Genomic DNA, 14,586 nt, shown 5'->3' with positions numbered 1-14,586 from the left:
CATCTCACAGGCTTGCTGTGTGTGTTTTCCCTACGCCCTTCGAAGCAAGCAAGCGAAGGCGAGGGACCAACGAAACGCGCACTGGCCCTTTTCGGAGATGATCCGAGGGTCCGGGAATAGAAGAACCAGCAGCAGCCCAGCATTGGAAGTGGGAACGAAATTGCGCTACCATCGGTCTTCTGCTGCTGCTGCTGCTGCAGTCATCTGCGTACGATGCGACCGGGGCCTTGGGTTGTTGGTTTTCTTTGGGGCGCTTTTAAATAGAAACGACACACGAACGCCGAATGCAAGCCACAGAAACAGCAGCCGCTCGGGGCGTTGCGGATGTCGTAGATATTGGTACGGAATAGAACGGCACCACAAAAAGGAAGTAACAGACGGTGGACGTGGCCAGGATGAGTGTGCAAAAGAAACAAAAACGGGAAAATGTGCCAACCTTCTCGAAACACGTGCTGAATTGTGATTACATTTGGCTTCGTGCTGCTTGGCTTCAGCCTTAATTCATTGCACCCAAAATGGTCACGGACCTCCTCAAAGATAAGCGCTTAATGGGTGTCTTATCGAAGGGCCCGGATTGGGAAATTAAAGTGATCGAGCATCACCGGGGCCGAGCAAGTGGAGAAAATCGCTCTATCCCGCTGGCTGGCTGTTGTGCTGCTCTTCCTATTTATAGTGAGGCCAGAGTGGAGTTTTCAAACACCGGTCTTTCAACTCGATTGCCTCACCTCTTCGCTTCTTTCGCAAGCACACCCAACGGGGTATTCGTGGTGCATTCCGGCATTCTCAGATCGTTCGAACATCGATCGATCGACGAATAACGGGGAGGACGAATCTTCATGCTCAGTTCTATTGAAGCACCAAACCCGGCAGATGCAAAGATGCCCCTCAAAAACCGGACCATGCGGCTCCTGTAGAACGTTGCATCCCCCAAAGTGCATCCTCACGCGAGAAACCGCGCGCGAGCTCGTGCTGCAGATTATGTTAAAATTAATTTATTAGCTGCGCGTGCGTTCCCGGTTTGTGCTCGCGGTTGCGTGCACCCTCGCAAGGGGTGGCTTTATTGTTTTTATCTCGCACTTACACACACACACACACACACGGACGGACGGACGGGTTAATCCCTCTGGTGCAGTGGGTGCGATGATTTCTACCTCTTTCGCATGCAACTGCAGGCAAGAGTGGCTGCACGCAGAACGCATCCATTGCAACAGCACGCGCCGAGTGCGAGTGCACGAGACGAGAGTTTCCCTTTCGTGCCCGGGGCTGCACCTTTCTAACTGGGCCAACTGAGATAATCCGAAACCGATTGATACGTGGAATCAATCGCCACGCAACCACGGGGCTAGGTTGCGCTTTCTGCGCCTCGGCACTGCCAGGTTTTCCCGCGATGGGTTTCGACACTTCGATGCATTTTGCTTCGCTTTTCCACGCACGCGACCGGGAGCAGAGTTGGCGTAGCAGGGGAATCGTTCGCGCGGGGTGAAGATTAGACTTAAGTTATGCTTATGTTTATTTTCTTTCCTTCGTTTTCCATCGTGGGACGCATTTTTCCGACACCCGACACGTGAAGATGGACGAAATGGCTTGGGGAATGAAAAAAAAACGGGTGACTTTTCCGTTTGAGATGGGTCTTTTTTCGTCATTCCTTTGATTTCCGTTACCGTACATGTGCATGACACTGTGGGGATGAAAACCCTTCGGCAAGAAGTGATCGCTAATGGGAAGTCGCGTTTTAATAATCGCACCCATTTTCGGCTGGGGACGGAATCGGATGGCGTAAATAGTTTACATTGGGCAGCGTAGAAAAAAGAGCGTCCCCGTAGACGTCGTCCCACGCGATATGCGCTGGAACTTTCCCAGAAGGTCACCGTGAACGGATGGATGGGCGATTGGTATGATTTATAGACCAGCTGGGCCTGTGGCACAACTCGCGCATCGCACATTATTTATCACCCCACCCCAAAAAGGGCCTCCCATGCGATGCTGGGAGAAAGGCTCGATCGGGTTGAGGCACGGCAACAATGGCGCTGCGTATGCTGCGTTGCTCAACACGCCGTTTTGTACGATCGTCTGGGCAATGTTGAGCAACCGAGCAAGGGCTGCAAGGCCAACCGGCACACCACGACCCACTGGTACACATGGTGATTGTGCTGAGGGCAAAAAATAGAACTCTGGGAAGATGCGACCGGTCAGTGTTGCGATAGCTTTTTCTTATGTTTTCGCAGGGGACTAAATCAAAACTCCTCGCCGAGGGTGGAGCAGCGCCCAACACTCGCCTTAATGCAGTGCAATTGACTGGGGATCTAGAACCGGGTGGACATTGTGAATTCGGACAGTTTCGTGGGTCTACTCCTCACCATGTTGCGGTTGTTTATTCGTTTCGAGCTCACGTTGATTACTGGGTTTTAAATGATTCACTGCGATGAATGGCAAGATTTAGGAACAGCAAATTACGAGTAACACAACGCGGCAAAAGATTATTGCAAGAAGCAAGGATTGAATAATTACTCTGCAGAGATGCTGCATATTGAGATGTTCCTCGATATCGCTATGGAATGTTTGAGATAATATCTTTGGCAAAAATGTTCTCGCTTTGCATTCGTGTTAAAGGCGTATTTCGTCAAAATTCGATGATAATTTACTGATATTATCAACCATGCTGCAAATTTTGCACGTCCCTTTCCCACCACGAACGCGCCACGGCTGCTCTTTTTTTTTACGATCATTCGTTACGCAGCTCCGACGAAACGATAATAACAGTGCATCACCGCATGCACCGACATGCATCTCAGCCGCGATGCACCACGAGGGTTTTCCATCTCGCCGTTTTTCATCGCGAGGGTTTTTGTTTTTCGTTTCTGGCCCTCATTTCACCTCACGGCGCACGGCCCACGATCCACGGCGTGATCGTTCGTCAGCTCGATCGGTTGTCGCTACCAAGGGCTGCCAGATCACCGGCATCAGTCGACACCATCGGATCTCGTCTCGGTGTCGGGTGTTGAACGCCGATAAGGCAAAGTGAGCCAAGGGTTCGATCCTTGCGTTGGAGCTGGGTGGAATCGTCAGCGTCTTCACATCTGCTTCCCAGATTTGTTGCGCACGCAGCCTTGGGCAGGGACTCGGGTAGGTCTGGCAGTGCACCGCTCTACCCAGGATCAACCCCGAGTCCACGATCATCTCTCTCTCTCTCTGGCTCTGGCTCTCCGTGGCAGTGATGCGAGAGAAATCGTCACCAGTGTTCGTTCGCTAGCGCCAAAGTGAAGGGATTGTGCCCTGTGACGGGGACGGTCGTGTGTTTTTCGGAGGAGTTCTTTTTTATTTGCTGCTTCCACCGTGTGCTCCATTTTGCATCCTGAAGGAGCTCGTTTGCATGTGGATTAAATTAGAACGATAAACGTCGTCGGCCATGTGGTCGTGGCTCGGGAAAACGATCGACGATCGATTTGGAGTCAGTAATCACAAGTCCATCGCACGAACATGGCGATCGATCATCACGGGCTGATCGAATTGGTGCTGCCATCGAATAGACCACTTCCGAAGTGTTCATAAAAGTGTGTGAGAAGGACCAATCGATCCGCGAAAGGGGGCCTGAGTGAGTTATATTCGGTATCTGCGAAAAAGAGGTGTTTTTTTTTGCTCTGAGGGAGGTGAAAATAAACCCCGTAATCCCCAACCAAGGTCCAGATGTGGGCCCGCGATTTTTGGCGAACGTTTTATGGCTGACCATTGAAGACGCCGAAGTGTGACCGTTTCGTGTCGATATCTTTATTATGTGTTATTGCTTTATGGTTGTAAAATTGCCGCACGAAAGCGAAGGTATCTCGCGGGGTTCGATTCGAGCAGACAGAGCGTCAGAAAGAGAGCCAAAACGAGTGCTGGATTTAGCGGGACAAATTGGTGCCGTGTGCGATGCTTTTGTGGTGAAAATATTCTCGATTTATGTGTGCAATAGGCAGCTAGATTGACAATTTACAGCCGGCAGCACGTGACGCAAGGTAGGTTTTCTGAGTTTAAGTTATTTAAAGAATAAAATGAGCTCGTTAAAACCATTTTGCGCTAGCTTGGGGTCTCAAATGGGTCTTAAAGTCGTCTCAAATAAATATGCATCCACATATGCCGATGATTGGAAGCATCCCTTCTGGCAATATGTTCTCTAATTTGTGAGCACTCATAAAACACAGGCACACACGCCCGGTCAAATGTATTCAAATTGCTCGCATACATTTGGCGGTAATGGAGCCGTTACTACTCCTCCCAATCGCTGCAGCACTGTACATCGCCCGCCACAACATGCGAAAAGGCCCGCGTTGCGATAAGATAAGCCAACTCGTCGGATGCCGCTGACCTTACAGGCATCCTACCATTCTTCTGGAGCCGGTTGCCGCACGCGAACACGCGATAAGCCCACCGCAAGCGCTAGAGAAGGCCTACTTGTGCACTATTTTCCACGGAACCGCTTGCTCACTATCAGTTGACCACTACTGTCCGCTGGAGCGGGACCGAAATGGAGTAGTGAGTTGACAAAAAAAAAAAAGAGAACATCAAGAAGCAGTGGGGAGTGAATTAAAATGCAAAGGAAATGTCATGCGATTGTGACGATTTGGGGCGGGCTTTTTTAGAAGTCAAGGCTATAGGCACGCATGCTAGTGAATGAAAGATAGTGCGTTCGGGATGGAGGCTTTAATCTCGTTTTAAATTAATGAAACGCACTCGCGGTATTTTATGCTTCACGGCCGGGGGGCTTTTTTATTACTATTATTTGCTCCACCAGGCGCGCATTCCCGTCGAGGGCAAGGGCTTCCCGGTGCGATAAAGGGTATTGAGAAGCGATGGTGATTTGTTGGTTGGCATGTTTTCGTAGCTATAACAATTTGTAGTGCGATAAGACGGGCCCGCAAAAATTCTAGCCCTTTTCGGAACGTGGGGCTTGCGTAATGATTCGCAGAGTGCAATTTAATAAAAATATATTAAATTGTTTTGACACACTCGTCACGGTGGCGGGCGAGAAATTCCGAGAAACATTTCAATTTCACGCATTACTTTTGGGGTCCGTTTTGGAGTGGCGCTGCTGCTGCTGCTGCTGCCTGTTTGTGGCAAAACCACGCGCCATTGACTTCTCTCTGTTGTCTCGCAAGCAACCCGAACCCGGGATGCTCGCTGCGGAAATCAATTTGCACTTCCGCGCGATTCCTTTTTTGTTGAACTTGAAAACAAGAAAGTGGGCGCGCGCGTAGTACGCAATCTGTCTCCTCGAATAAAGCGGATTGTGCTTGTCATTGTGGCTCGAACGAGAGCGAGTCGGAACGAGAGCGACCGGGCGAAACAAAAAAAAAGGACAAAAATTGCATCATCTAACGGGAGGGAAATTGAATTGTCGTTCCCCGCAACGGGGAAACTTAATCCCCGTCGCACCGGATGCTCGATGCGAATGGAAAACGCAACGCTCGCGTGCACTTTCTTTGACAACCGAAGGGGCAGGTCCGCCGAAAATTCCGCGCAGCCCCGGAAAAAGGGACGCTGTACAATATGAATGTATTATTCATGTACTTCTCCGGGGCGAGCGTGATAAGGATGGGAAGTTGGGGGAGGGGATAAAACGAGACGGCATGTACACAAGTGGAAAAAGTTTTGTTAATTTATCGAGGGGTTGGTAGATGAATGAGCGCGTGAGGGGGAACTCCAGGGAGGAAGTGAGATCGGGATGGAATGGAACAGTTGCTACATGGCACTGGAAGGGAGAACGTGAAACAGCGAGTGCAAGAGAGAAAGAGAGAGTGAGAGCAGGATATGCTTAGAGACAAACGCGGGCAACATCGTTGAAGCTGTATTGCGAAAGGACGAAGGACGCGATGTTCCTAGGGTGGGAGTGAGTGGGCTGGCAACGGTGGCAGAGGAAGGACGAAGGACGCAGGACGAAGGACGAAGGGTGCAAGCTTGCGTACAAATTGCCGATGAGTCATCATCGAGCCCGGTTGCTCGGTTGTTGTTTGCTATTGATTTTAGATCCATCTCTCGGTCGGTGGCGCTGTAATGTCCCAGTTCGGGTTTGGTTGAATTTGCGAGCCACAGCACGGTTTCTGAAAGCATCCCGTCACCGTTGTTTGCGTGGGTTTTAATCGAGAAACAAGCAACCAAACGAACGCACGCCACTCGGTGTCCTGTTATGTTTCTCGTGGGGTGTTCTCGCCGTACAAAACGCCCTCTCGAGCTCGAGTTTTAAACGCATTAACAAGCTTGCAAATGGAATTTGCGCCACCTCCGGAAGACCATCGATTGTCGTTGTTCTGTGTTCCCCGCAGGCAGCAATTAATTCATTTACGACGGAACAATCATCGTCAAACGGGTCTCTTGTAGCGCTCTCCCTGTGCTACCGATCTTCTGGAACGCCCTCTGGCGAGGAAGCAGCGAACCATCCGGCCTCAAACCGGTAGCAGAAGCTAACGCCAGCTAAACACTATTAGTGTCGAGTACGATGGCCTTTTGATACCGGCCCGTGCCAGATCCGTTCGTCATCGGTCGTTTTGGGGTCTGTAAAGCAGCAGGGTGATTCCCACCCCTGAAAACCACCCTCTCCAATGCGCCGTTCAGTCCATAAACACTCTGGACACCCGGGTGTGGGTTTCTGGACCGTTCTCTCCCGATTCCTTGCAACAGATCAGTAGAAGGCGGCAACTCGAGAAAGCAACCCCATAGACCCCATCTCTCAACTCTGCCATCGATGCTAGAGTGTGCTTTCTTTCTCTTTCGCTCTGTCTCTGTCTCTTTCGTTCTCTTTCACTCTCCTATCGAAGTTCACCCCCACTGTGAGATGCAAAGGAGCCCTGCCTGGTTGCATCGAACTGCATCGGATTGCACTCGTGCAGCTGCAATGGATGTGTTGGTGCATCGAGCGACCGGCGATTGTGTGAGTGCCGGAGTTGCTGGCCTGTTCGCTGGCTGTGGTCGTGTGGACTGATTGATGGCTGCGATGCTGGCGAAGCGTGTGCTGGAAAGGGAAAGCGTACTGCAGCGACGGGATGCAGCGAGATGCACTCGGTGCGGTTGGCAAACCGTGGGCAAAAGGTTAATGCGAGGGCGTGCATCTGCAGGCGGGTGCGCATATTCGGTGGATTGGTTGAACTTCTCCGATGTTCGAAGCGCTTCGAACAAAGGCGCTCCGAGCGGGAAATGGGAGTTGGGATCAGAAAAACGAGCCAAAAAAAAAGAAAGAAAGAAAGGAAAAAAAGGGTCAATTTTCTTACTTCCAGCTCGCGGAGCAAAACCAGGAAGAGCTCGAACGAACGAACACTCTGATGCGGTTCGCGTTCGCAGTTGCGGGCGTTCACCACCATCACTTAAAGGGCGGGTGTTGAAAGCATTCAACCGACGGTTAGTACTCTCTTGGTGCGTTCTAGAACCCGCGAGATCACCATCGATCGATAGCATGTAAGCATGGGTGAAAAACAAATGACTCATTCGCGTGAACCACTGCGGTCATCGTAACACACGCAAGAGATTACACGTTGGAAGCGTTTTTTTAAAATGGTATAATAAAGAGCTTACAAAAAAAGATTGATAATTAAGAAACCGACACTCTTGGGGTGGAATCTTTCGCGAAGTGTAATTACCGATGCCTAACCTGACACACTGACCGACCGGCTCGAGGGCTTCCTTCGAGAGCTCAAGATCACGCTACTGCTTCTGCCGGTGATTGAAACTGCATCCTTCTTGAGGGACTTCGCAGATCAACGTTTCTCTCGCTCGTCTAGGAGGGGGACAAAGCATAATTTGATTGAATTTTTTCGTGCAGCTCTTGGCCAAGGTGGCCAAGGGGAAAGGTCCTGTGGAACGGGGTGGTGTACACGGAGTAAACAACAGTTAAAAGGCACAGCATAAACAGGCGTACAAGCGCACGGCTGTTACAATACATACGCACGCTGCACGGTGGGCTGGTTTTATGCTGGTTGTATGCTGAAACATAATCACAGCTGTGCTGGAAAATCACATTTTACATGAGTTGAACTCCATGAACGATATGGCTTTTTACAGAAGTAGAACATGAATTCAAAAAAGCTGTATAATATATAGGATTTTTCTATTGCTGGGTTTGAAGGTTTTCTTAGACAAAATTATGCTTTTTTATGAAATCTAGTTGGCCTCGATAAGAACCACAGTCGACCGGAGTCATTGGGAAGTGAAAAGACGAAAAAAAAATGCAATGCCAGTCAGCCCCTTAATGAACATCCGGATTATCGCTCGAGCTCGTTCATTATGTCCAGCCATCGCTCCATCGTGACGGCGACGCGGGTTGCATGTTCTATGCTTCGCATTACTTTTTATGCTGCGCGGCCGTTCTCTCTCTCTCTCTCTCTCTCTCTCTGTCTCTAGCACACACTTGATGGCTATCTCTCGCTTTGTCTCTCTGGCGAGAAACCCTCGGCGGTGTGTGCGTGAAGGCACACAGTGCGCAAGATGGAGGGAAGCATTGGTGGCTGAGTCGTCAGTTTGTTCGCTCGGTCGCGCCATTCGTTCCATTCCAACCGTGCATTTCAGAGAGTCCTCCGGAGGGCCCTCGTCGGGTGCTGACGACACGCATTTTACGCGACTTTCTTGCGTACGGTGACCGCGCAATACGCAAATACGGGCGTGTTTTCACGGTTTTTCCCAAACACTGTCCCAAAGCTGGTGTTCGATTTTTCCTGGCGCGGTTTCTGCGCCTTCACCACGCCGTTTCGTTATCGGTGCTGTGTTGCGTTGCTTGTGTCGTGACCAGCCGCCGACGGATTGCGCAGCCCACGCCACAACCAGGGCTCTAGTGTTGTGTGGTGATCAGTGGCGCCTTCAACAATCTCAGGCTCGGGCCTAGAGGTCCACGGAGTTGACCTTTGCCCGGTGTTGCTTTCGCTCGCGCTGTGCAGTGATTTTGGAGTTGAATATTCTTTTGTGTTGGAAAACGAGAGAGCAAGAGAGTGTGTGAGAGAGAGATAGTGTGTGTGTTTGTGTGTGCGCACGCGTGCGTGGGCCACGGTGCTGATGAGGTTCCTACACGCGCCAACGATCGCCGGTGGATCGAGTCGTATCCAGTGAGAGAACATTTCAAAAAGGTGGCTAGAGATCCGCGGATCGCGATCACTAGATCACTTTGACAACTTCAGGAGCACGTCTCAAGGATGTCCATACTGGATAGCAGCTGGTCGGACTTTGATTCCGCCTCGATGTACTCGAACGAATGTGTAAGTAGATGCGCCTGGCTGGTAGATCACCAGCCGTAAATCATCCCCAATTACGCTCCAGGGGCGCTCGATCTTTTAGCACAAACTTCTCGCTGATCGCAGTTTCGCGGCATGCAACGAGTGTTCCTTTGTCTCGAAGCGACCAACACCCTCAGGCAGCAGACAGCAGGGTTCTCGATTCCGTTGCTTTTCACAGAGACGGACTGAGACAATTTATAGCACAAATCTCGTTGCACATGAGCTCGTTGCAGGCGGTTCGATTGGCCGTGGAGAAAAAACGTCGCATTTCGGTTCACTCGACAAGCCAGTTATGAGCTATGGACGTTATGACAAAATGGTGTCGAAAACGAGCGATCGAAACGGGCTGGGTACGCTGGAGCAGCTACTCCAAATTCTGAAGCAATAATTAAACCCCCGTTTCTCGTTGGGGGATTCGGTCCGCAATGAGACCCTCGATGGCGGCATCAGCCTCGGTCGCTTGTAGACGTTCCGCATCCACGGCCAATTAGTGTACGTCTTTCGTTTCGTTTCTTTTTTTTAATTAACACCAACAAAGACCCGCCTGATGCCAAGGATGGTTCCGCGGCTCGCCACCATTGCTAAACATTTGTCATTTGTCGGGTTTTCTGTGTTCACGAGGCTCCAAAGAGCGGTTCCAAAAATGGTCGAGTCTTTAGGCTTCAAGTGCAATGCTTTTGAAGCCGCAATGGTGCGGTTTATGTATGTGTTTTCCCTCTCAAGGGCTATCGCGCCTTGAGCGATCACACTCCATCCTCGGTCCTTCGCGCCAATGCCATTAGACACGCGGAAACACTGCGTGTCATCACGGACTGCCAGGCTTTGCGCGTTTGCAGACAAAGAATCCACGCCACGATCGGCGATGGTCCGGACAATGCCTTCGGACTTCTTCCCCGGCTTGGCCGCGCTGCGGTATGCCCACCACCAAAAGACCAGACTGGAATGTGCCGCCCGGATCGAAATCAAGAACCGCCGAGTCCAGCCAGCCAGCGATCGTCTGCAGACGATATGGCGAAGGGCTCGCGTCGATCTGATCTCCTCGTCCCGGGACAATGCAAGAAGCGCACAGCATCTTCTCGGTGGCCAAAAAGGAACGAAAAGAATGCATCCCGTGCGATTATGACGAGTTGCTGGATGGCCAAACGGTTCAGAACATTCGCCGGTTCTGGAGCTCGCTAATGCATGCGAACGACAACCGTGTGGTGCCGGAAATCCCGGGGTTTTTGTTTATTCTGTCCTTTGCACCAACCGACGGATGAGATGTGGAGTGTCTTGCCAGGGGTTTCCTTTGTGGAAATCGAAACGCACACACATACCCGCGATCGGGGCTGTCTTGGGTGTGCATTATTATTATTCCATCCGCTTGCCATCTGATACGGCGAAGATGCTAGCGCTACTGTCTTCGTCTGGCTTTTTCCCATGCGTGGATGCATGCGAAGCATTTGGAATCCAAAAAGGGACCCAGGGAACATACACCCACGCCTAAGACTGCACGATTTTTTTTTCTCTCTCGCCTTTGTTAGCCACCACTCCGCTGTCACGCGGAGACGCGTTCTGGCGTTCTTGCGTTCTTGTGGCCCTGTAGGGTTGGACGGAAAATCGCCTCAATTGTAGCCATGGGACTGCGAAAGCCAAACAAACAAACGAAAGTATTGTCTGTCCTGTCCTCCACACCTTGTTTACATCGAATTTTTCCCACCCCATCCCTATCGGTGAGACGTTTATCTGCCCTTCACAGGGCGTGCGCGCCCGATAACACGCCGTCTCGATCGTCTTTGGGCTTTGTTTGTTCCTTAGGGCCTTCGCTAGAGAGCACGTTGCCCTGAGGCGGTCAAACTCTGCGTCTCGTGATGGTAGGAATGTTAACGGCTTCCGCGTGTGCGCGAGGTTGACCAGTTCTTCGATCCCAGTCCGTCCAACATCCCTTCGGTGCGCGATCGTTCACTGTAAGGGCTCTACCAAACGGGTAACCTTTTTTCATTCTTGCTCCTTCTTCCCGTTCTTTATCGGCGTGGTTTTTGTGGGTTGGCTTTTTTTTTGTTTTGAATTTCTAATAGCACCGTCGGGGACGTCGATGGTGGACCCTTAATCGGGCCGTGTCAAGTGTCGCATTATGCAGGAGCACGAGGACACCACCGTCGATCGGACCCTCGGTTGGGTCCCTTCCAGGAAAAGAAAGGGACGGGTTTTTTTTAAATACCTCACCCGTGGTTTTTCACAACGATCGACAACGTTTGTCTGTGGCATGGTCGTGTATTTATCCTGCTGGTGTGGCTCTAATGGACATATGGCGTGGAAAATGGGAGGGTTCAGGTTGGTTGCTTGCAGAATAATAACAACAGAAAATCGAAACGTCGAAACGTGAGTTTTGCTCGGTTGATAAGATAAGGCGACGATTTTGGGCTTTCCCTGGATTGATCAAATAGCTTCAAAGCGGAGGGTCTCTAGTGAATCGCACACATGCATACATTGTTAGCGGCCGAGGATCGATCATGTCGTTTTGGGGTCGGCCTGATAAACGACCCGCAAAAGGGTGTTCTTCTGCTAAAGCCATCACACAACACCCGGGGCAAATAAATAAAGCACACGACGCATGTGGAGCCCGCGTCCTGGTGTGGTGACAACAACTGCTGGAACAACGACCACCCTGTGTTCAGCTGGGGCGGTCAATAAATCGACGAACGAAACGACGGGCGGCCTGTGGAAGCCATCATTCTTTATTATTTGCCGTCGCTTGGATTGGCCGGCTTCGCGCCAGACGCATGTCAAATTGTTATGTATTCAAATTAAGTACTTCCTCTCGCTTTCTCTCTCTCACTCTCACCCACGCTCGGGAAGCTCCTACTCTGACTGTTAGTGTGAAAAACGGAGCGTTTTCATGGGCACCTACGCGAGGAGCAACGACCGGATGGGATTTTCGGTAGTCAATCCGGCATCCTCGTAAAAACTACCGAACGGTAATCAACTCACGAAAAAGGAGCACCCAAACGATCGTTCAATCAATTGATTGGCCTGTCGTCGGTTGTGGGTTGTGGGACGTGGAAAACCGGGCGCGCTTAACACGTCGTGAAACGCTCATTTTACGAGGGATGCCCAAAACAGAAGGATAGAAAAACAAAAAGAAGGAAAGCGTTACCAACCGAGAAGGGGATTAAAACATTAAAACATGCGGGACTAGCCGGCACGAAAGGCGCATATTGAATAGTGCGGGATGTATTGAAATTGTGCCTCTCATCTCTTCTAATCAGTATTCTTCCGTTCGGCCGTCGGCGGAAGTCACCGTTTCCTGAGCAATGGCGACTGGCAATGTTTAGTAACTGCCGGTTTATTATATGGACGCGGCGGATGCTCCACCACGTTCTCGCGACGACTTCCAGGCTTCCCGTATCGGTGCATTGCATCACTCAACGGCTGGCGGATGTGTGAAGCTTACGGCCTACTGTTTCCAGCGATGCTTTGGCACACACACACACACGCACGCACTCCAGACCTAGAAGGTGTGTCTTCCGTGGCTGCCATTGTCCGGATTTTGTCGTGGGTGTCAGGAAGCAAGACGTTTAATTTTAATGCACATTTGACGATGGAGAACGGTCGCGCTTTCCGCTTCTTGCCACTGTCGCGGTATCTCTGATACCGTTGGATGTCGTTACGACGATTCGGGATGAACATAACGCTTCGAGCGGGAGGCACCGAGAACCACTTGTGTGTTCCATTGTGTCCTTCGCGTCCCCCAGCACGATATGCACCAATCTTCCTCGAGAACGGCCGGGAATCATGGCTTTAATCATCCAAAGAGACACAATCACGCCCCGACTTGTGCCTTTTTTGGGGAAGAACGCACACTGGAGCAGCAGCTCGATGGAGCAGAGTTTGATACGGACTTTGATGTCTCTGGAGCGGGTGGTGTATTTTCCCGGCATTGTTCCAGGCACCCCGTCCGATGTGGGGTGTCAGATTTATAGCAGGGTGTTTATTTTTTCCCTTTCTTGCTTTTTTTTGTTGTTCCCTCGCATTCGACGGCAGAAACAAGTATGTAAATGACTTTTTGAATGATGAATGCCAACCGCTGGATTTCATTTTGGGGTGGTTCACAACAATGGCGGCTCGTGGCTCGTGCGTCTCGGGATGCGGGTTTTCACCGCCGTCAAGTTCCCCTCGAAAGAGCGGGCCTGTGTGACGACTCAACTTGCGTGATTTGTGGTTCAGAATGCGAAAAGAATGAGACGATAATGGTCTGTTGCTGCTGCGGTTATGGTGGACAGTGGCTGGAAATGAGCTAACCGCAGATGAGCGGACCGTTACGTAATTCGTTTAAAGTACGTCTAGTTGACATTTAATTGGGTTCGCTTCCTGATCTGGACAACACCACCTGGTTGGCCGGTGAATGTGGAACGGAAACAAACCAGTGTGGAGCTGTGTGCCGTACGGCTGCTTCATTTTGTTCCATTTAATTTCTAGGGTTTCCGCGGACCCGATAGAGTTACAAAGCGCCCTGCAAAGTGGGCCACCGTTTAGAACTGTAAACTCGTCGGAAGTTTCTAGCCGGTGACTTCCTTTCACTCTTGCAGCCCGTGGGGAAAGTTTGCTTATTTCGAGTGAAGCGCAACTGCTGCCACCACCTAGGGACACACTCGGTGTCACGACGTCCAGAGCTTCTGAGACGTGAGTTTTCGTAACACGCCGCACCGGGAGGATGTTGTAACGTTCCGAGCGAACCGAGACAAAGTCCTCTCACTTCTAATCTAATTGTGCGCTATTATACCACCGAAGGTGTTGGGTTTCCCTTTGCGTTGGTCGTGTCCGGGTCCGCTCGATCGAGTGGACCCGCTATGGAAATCACGGGTCAGTCTCGCGTGACACACATGCCATGCGTTGCCCGCCATTGCGTAACTATCTTTCGGTGTCCGATTGGTATTCTTCGGCGTGCTCATCCGGCTTGCCTTCTTCACAAAGCGCCCTTTAGCACGGGGAAGGCACGTCACGTCAACCGCACCATATGGAACCGCGTTACGAGTGTGTCGTCAATCCCGTTTCTGTTCGCTAATTAGCGCGGTAAGATTTTTTTGTTGTTGCAAAAACTCAGCTGGTGACCGCGAAAGGCCGTACCACGACCGGTTTTGCACGTCGTCATCCATCACGGAACATCCATCCCAACCAGTCTCCATTCATGGGCGAGATGAATCATCGCTGCACCCGATACGCGGTGTTTGTGAATGATACCGTATTTCCAGCGAATCCACGGCATCCATTGGAATGTTTTCCATTCACACGGCACGACCGACCATGGCGGCGTCTGAGTGAATTCTCGCGTGAGCTTCGCCCTTCAACGGTGGTGGTCGAGCATCGATCCTAGCCG

This window comes from Anopheles nili, chromosome 2 (genome assembly GCF_943737925.1).
Source record: "Anopheles nili chromosome 2, idAnoNiliSN_F5_01, whole genome shotgun sequence".
Lineage (NCBI taxonomy): Eukaryota > Metazoa > Arthropoda > Insecta > Diptera > Culicidae > Anopheles > Anopheles nili.
The sequence above is the reverse complement of the archived record's forward strand: the minus strand, read 5'-3'. Positions refer to the sequence as shown.